Genomic DNA, 6,688 nt, shown 5'->3' with positions numbered 1-6,688 from the left:
ATATTACTATTTAATTTAGATCAACCACCTCAGTTCAGAAAATAAACATTATTTTTGAAGAAATGCTTTAGTACACAAACTATTATATCAATGTTATTTGAAGAGTTTATTTTGGGTTTCATGTTTTATTTCTCCATGTGTCCTTCTGACCGCACGTTGCTTTTAGAAAACGTTCCTAAACAGTGTTGATCGTAAATGCCTATGCCAAAATAAAGAATAAATGTAATTGACAAACCTTGACAAGAAAATTATAGATTTTACTAAATTTTGAGATTCATGAGGAAGAGGAGAGAGGACAAGAAAGACAGATCCACCCGATGAAGATATACCAGAAGTATCTGATCTTCATGTTCATCAGAGAAGATCTCCTGCAAGACAAAAACAGTCAGCCTCAGCATTCTACTTCCCAGTCATGTGAGTGTGCGTGCCTCACGTTTAGCCACAGGTGTAAGCCACATCCAGGTACTTGTAGGTTCCTACACAGGGATCTCCATACAGAGAACTGGACGCCGGGACGTCACACTGGCTCTTCCCATCACAACGGTGTGTGTCAACAACAGGTACAGGTTAACACTACAGTCATGTTTCTACAGTACAGGTTAACAGTACAGTAACGCGTTTAAAATAGTACACTGCAGGTTTCAGTAACTCTCTGACACCTTACTGGCAGTTGTGGATTGGCTGAGACAGTTGGTGTTGGCTAGTTGGTTAGCGGGCCGTTTAAAGGAACACACGAGCTGGTCACGGCGGCCATAGTTGGCACTGTGGATCTGGATCGTACATCTGAGGGAGGAGGAGAGGTAAGACTGGATGTCTGGTGTGTGCTAGTGATGGTAATATAAACCATATATGATACTGCTCTACTATATAATATATATCATAAGACAGAAGAATACTGTACAGCCGAGTTGACGAGCTTTACCACATTCTAATAGAGCTTCAGAGCCTCCCCACATTCTAATAGAGCATCAGAGCCTCCCCACATTCTAATAGAGCATCAGAGCCTCCCCACATTTTAATAGAACATCAGAGCCTCCCCACATTCTAGTAGAGCATCAGAGCCTCCCCACATTCTAATAGAGCATCAGAGCCTCACCACATTCTAATAGAACATCAGAGCCTTACCACATTCTAATAGAGCATCAGAGCCTCACCACATTCTAATAGAACATCAGAGCCTCACCACATTCTAATAGAACATCAGAGCCTCACCACATTCTAATAGAACATCAGAGCCTCACCACATTCTAGTAGAGCATCAGAGCCTCACCACATTCTAGTAGAGCATCAGAGCCTCCCCACATTCTAATAGAGCATCAGAGCCTCCCCACATTCTAATAGAGCATCAGAGCCTCCCCACATTCTAATAGAGCATCAGAGCCTCCCCACATTCTAATAGAGCATCAGAGCCTCCCCACATTCTAATAGAGCATCAGAGCCTCCCCACATTCTAATAGAGCATCAGAGCCCTACCACATTCTAATAGAGCATCAGAGCCCTACCACATTCTAATAGAACATCAGAGCCTCACCACATTCTAGTAGAACATCAGAGCCTTACCACATTCTAGAAGAGCATCAGAGCCTCACCACATTCTAATAGAACATCAGAGCCTTACCACATTCTAGTAGAACATCAGAGCCTCACCACATTCTAATAGAACATCAGAGCCTTACCACATTCTAGTAGAGCATCAGAGCCTTACCACATTCTAATAGAACATCAGAGCCTTACCACATTCTAGTAGAACATCAGAGCCTTACCACATTCTAGTAGAACATCAGAGCCTTACCACATTCTAATAGAACATCAGAGCCTTACCACATTCTAGTAGAGCATCAGAGCCTTACCACATTCTAGTAGAGCATCAGAGCCTTACCACATTCTAGTAGAGCATCAGAGCCTTACCACATTCTAATAGAACATCAGAGCCTCACCACATTCTAATAGAACATCAGAGCCTTACCACATTCTAGTAGAGCATCAGAGCCTTACCACATTCTAGTAGAACATCAGAGCCTTACCACATTCTAGTAGAGCATCAGAGCCTTACCACATTCTAATAGAACATCAGAGCCTTACCACATTCTAGTAGAACATCAGAGCCTTACCACATTCTAGTAGAGCATCAGAGCCTTACCACATTCTAGTAGAACATCAGAGCCTTACCACATTCTAGTAGAGCACCAGAGCCTCCCCACATTCTAGTAGAGCACCAGAGCCTCCCCACATTCTAGTAGAGCACCAGAGCCTCCCCACATTCTAGTAGAGCACCAGAGCATTACCACATTCTAGTAGAACATCAGAGCCTTACCACATTCTAGTAGAACATCAGAGCCTTACCACATTCTAGGAGAGCATCAGAGCCTTACCACATTCTAGGAGAGCATCAGAGCCTTACCACATTCTAGTAGAACATCAGAGCCTTACCACATTCTAGGAGAGCATCGGAGCCTTACCACATTCTAGGAGAGCATCGGAGCCTTACCACATTCTAGTAGAACATCAGAGCCTTACCACATTCTAGTAGAGCATCAGAGCCTTACCACATTCTAGGAGAGCATCGGAGCCTTACCACATTCTAGTAGAACATCAGAGCCTTACCACATTCTAGGAGAGCATCAGAGCCTCCCCACATTCTAGTAGAGCACCAGAGCCTCCCCACATTCTAGTAGAGCACCAGACCCTCCCCACATTCTAGTAGAACATCAGAGCCTCCCCACATTCTAGTAGAGCACCAGAGCATTACCACATTCTAGTAGAACATCAGAGCCTTACCACATTCTAGTAGAACATCAGAGCCTTACCACATTCTAGGAGAGCATCAGAGCCTTACCACATTCTAGTAGAACATCAGAGCCTTACCACATTCTAGGAGAGCATCGGAGCCTTACCACATTCTAGTAGAACATCAGAGCCTTACCACATTCTAGGAGAGCATCAGAGCCTTCACACGTGATGCTGCGTGCTGCCAGGACAAACAAACAGGAATTACACACCACACTGGCCACTGCTGGGCAGACATAAATAAAGACATACCTTTTCATAGCAGACATTAGCCTGGTGTAGAACTTTGTATTATTATACATAGAAACAGACTGACTTGCTAGGGTGCAGGTGTAGGTGGTTTCCAGGTATTTGTAAATTCCAACATAGGGGTCAGAAGTACGGAAGACTTCAGTGTTCACTTCACACACCCGTTTCCCATTGCACCTGGGGGATATGAGGAGGTAAGAATTTAATCAAAGGCGTTGTCGAAAAGCATGCGTCGCTTGACATTTAAAGCAGACATCTGCAGTGTTTACCGGGAACGTCAGGACAATTGGCTTTAAAAAAAAAAGGCACATTGATGATTATGCGGCCTATCTTTATCAAATAAACACTGTGTGTGACTGAGTACCTCTGTGAGGACCTCTAGGGTGCCTGTCTTTGAACACTGTGTTGGTCAGCAGGTCTTCCTTCTCTGCAGGTGGTTCTGTCAGTCTGTCCATACAGAGCTCTCTCAATGAAGATCACTCCAGAATCTAGCAGGGCAAGAAACACAATGGAAAGAAACAGACAGCCCTATGGAGAGACCATCAGGATAGAATGTGTGTGTTCTTACCACAGATCAGGAACTGGACGTTTTCTCCATTGTCACAGGTGACCACTCTCGTCGCTGAGTGAGAAACAATCACCGTCACATTAACTGAACAAAAGATATAAAACGCAACAAATAATGTGTTGGTCCCATGTTTCATGAGCAAAAAATTAAAAAATCCCAGTAATTTTCCATATGCACAGAAAGTTCAAATGTTCTGCACAAATTTGTTTACATCCCGTTTAGTGAGCATTTGTCCTTTGCCAAGATAATCCATCCACCTGATAGGTGTGGCAAATCAAGAAGCTGATTAAACAGCATGATCATTACACAGGTGCACCTTGTGCTGGGGACAATAAAATACCACTCTAAAATGTTCAGTCAACACAATGCCACAGATGTCTCAAGTTGAGGGTATGTGCAATTGTTATGCTGACTGCAGTAGTGTCCACCAGAGCTGTTGCCAGAGAATATAATTTTAATTTCTTTACCACAAGCCACCTCCATTTTTGAGAATTTGGCAATACATCTAACCGGCCTCAAATGCAGACCATGTGTAATCACGCCAACGCAGGACCTCCACATCCGGCTTCTTCACCTGCGGGATTGTCTGAGAGAGGGGAGGGGGGTGCTGAGAATTATTTCTGCCTGTAATAAAACCCTTGTGAGGAAAATCTAATTATAATTGGCTGGGCCTGGCGCCAATGAGTGGGGGCCCACGGTGGGTCATGAAATCGCCCTTGCCCAGTCATGTGAAATCCACTGGATAGGACCTAATGAATTTATTTAAATTGACCGATTTCTTTATATGAACTGTAGCTCAGTAAAATCTTTGAAATTGATAGTTGGTAGTGTACAGCAAACTGCAGCCAGCACTGAAACACATCACACAGCTAGTTCAGCTTTTCTAACCTTGGTCAGTCTCTTCGCAATTCTTTACAGGAGAAGAGTAGTGTACAGCATATACAGTAAGTATATACATACTGTACAGTATATAGTATGGTACAGAGTATAGACAGACATGGAACATCACCTAATACAGGATGGTGTATACTAGACCTGGGTCAAACTGTTTATATTAGACTTCAGTTACTTTCAAATAAACATACATTTAGAACCATCTGGAAAATACTGGAATGCAAATACATATGTTACAATTCAGTATACTCACAGGTGAATGCAGTCAGTTTTAAAAGGAGCATGATGCTGGGTGCAGGTGTGTTAGTAACAGGTAAGATGCTATGGATGGTCACCTGGCCAAATAAAGCTTTGATTAACATGTGATACTTGCCAAGGACAGATCCTTGTTCGCAAAGCATCAACCAGGAACACAAAGCACAACAGATTAGCAGTCATCTTGGCAACACATAACTAAAATCTCACGCCAGCTCAAACCACAAGTACTGTGATGTGCCGTCCTCCCTTTACTCAGTCACCACAGCATGAAGCCAATTTTAGTTATCTTTGTGTTTTATTTTCTCTGGGTGTCAATTTACCCGTGATTATGTAACTTAATACTGATTGTTTGCGTAAAAATGTAGTTAATTCTCCGATAGGGAGATAATTTAACCAGTGCTTACTTTCAGCCAGATGGCATCTTTCAGTTTTGGACTGTTTCATTCAGGAACCTATTTGGCCGGATCCAGTACCTTTTGTTGCAAGAACAATTATGAACTTTTTGCAATGTAAAAATGAGTACTGAGCGTTTAACCGAAATGTGTTATTTTTCCAACTAACAGACCAATGTCAGTTCTATTTGAATTACATTTTGTTTAGGTTTTTCTGTGAGCTCAATGCGCATGTTCCCTGGAGATAAATCAGATCCAGCCTGAACTGTGTAATGTAATAGGGAGTTGTAGTTTGCAACAGGCCAATATTCTACATAGTGTAGTGCATAACATAGTAAATAACTACAATAACCATAATCCATTGCGCATATACGGTGTTTTTCTTTTATACCTGGTACAGAAGAACGTGCGATTGTGAGGGGATAGAGAGAGCTGTTCCATAGTGTCGTGGCAATTTCCTGTATTACCAAATGAGGAGAGTTACAAACCACACACCAGTCAGAGTTATACTTACATTTCATCTTTAATAATATGAGCTTTACCATAGCCCTGTGACTTTCAACAATTCACTATCTATAATGAATTGTTGAGAGTCCCTACAAAAGAATACCAAGATCTTTTATAGCCAAGATACACCCCTCTCAACTTACATGACGAACCACAGATCTCAGGAACTCTTCACAAAGGGCCTTTTACATGAGAAAGGAGTATCCCTTAGACAGATTGCATTCGCTATAAATTATCGCTCAGTTTGGTCTCTAAAACGAGGTTCTAATCAAATCAAATGTATTTATATAGCCCTTCGTACATCAGCTGATATCTCAAAGTGCTGTACAGAAACCCAGCCTAAAACCCCAAACAGCAAGCAATGCAGGTGTAGAAGCACGGTGGCTAGGAAAAACTCCCTAGAAAGGCCAAAACCTAGGAAGAAACCTATAGAGGAACCAGGCTATGAGGGGTGGCCAGTCCTCTTCTGGCTGTGCCGGGTGGAGATTATAACAGAACATGGCCAAGATGTTCAAATGTTCATAAATGACCAGCATGGTCAAATAATAATAATCACAGTAGTTATCGAGGGTGCAGCAACTCAGCACCTCAGGAGTAAATGTCAGTTGGCTTTTTTAGCACGTCCGGTGAACAGGTCAGGGTTCCATAGCCGCAGGCAGAACAGTTGAAACTGGAGCAGCAGCAAGGCCAGGTGGACTGGGGACAGCAAGGAGTCATCATGCCAGGTAGTCCTGACGCATGGTCCTAGGGCTCAGGTCCTCCGAGAGAGAGAGAGAAAGAAAGAGAGAAGGAGAGAATTAGAGAGAGCATACTTAAATTCACACAGGACACCGGATAAGACAGGAGAAGTCCTCCAGATATAACAAACTGACCCTAGCCCCCCGACACATTAACTACTGCAGCATAAATACTGGAGGCTGAGACAGGAGGGGTCAGGAGACACTGTGGCCCCATCCGATGATACCCCCGGACAGGGCCAAACAGGAAGGATATAACCCCACCCACTTTTGCCAAAGCACAGCCCCCACACCAC

General features: G+C 43.2%; 1 pseudogene; it reads right to left on the bottom strand.

Annotated features, from left to right (window-relative positions):
- Window positions 1-435: 435 nt before the first annotated feature.
- On the bottom strand, window positions 436-4,782 carry LOC120039402 (annotated as a pseudogene).
- Between the last annotated feature and the right edge of the window lie 1,906 nt (window positions 4,783-6,688).

Source organism: Salvelinus namaycush, unplaced genomic scaffold, assembly GCF_016432855.1.
Source record: "Salvelinus namaycush isolate Seneca unplaced genomic scaffold, SaNama_1.0 Scaffold270, whole genome shotgun sequence".
NCBI lineage: Eukaryota > Metazoa > Chordata > Actinopteri > Salmoniformes > Salmonidae > Salvelinus > Salvelinus namaycush.
The sequence above is the reverse complement of the archived record's forward strand: the minus strand, read 5'-3'. Positions and strand labels throughout refer to the sequence as shown.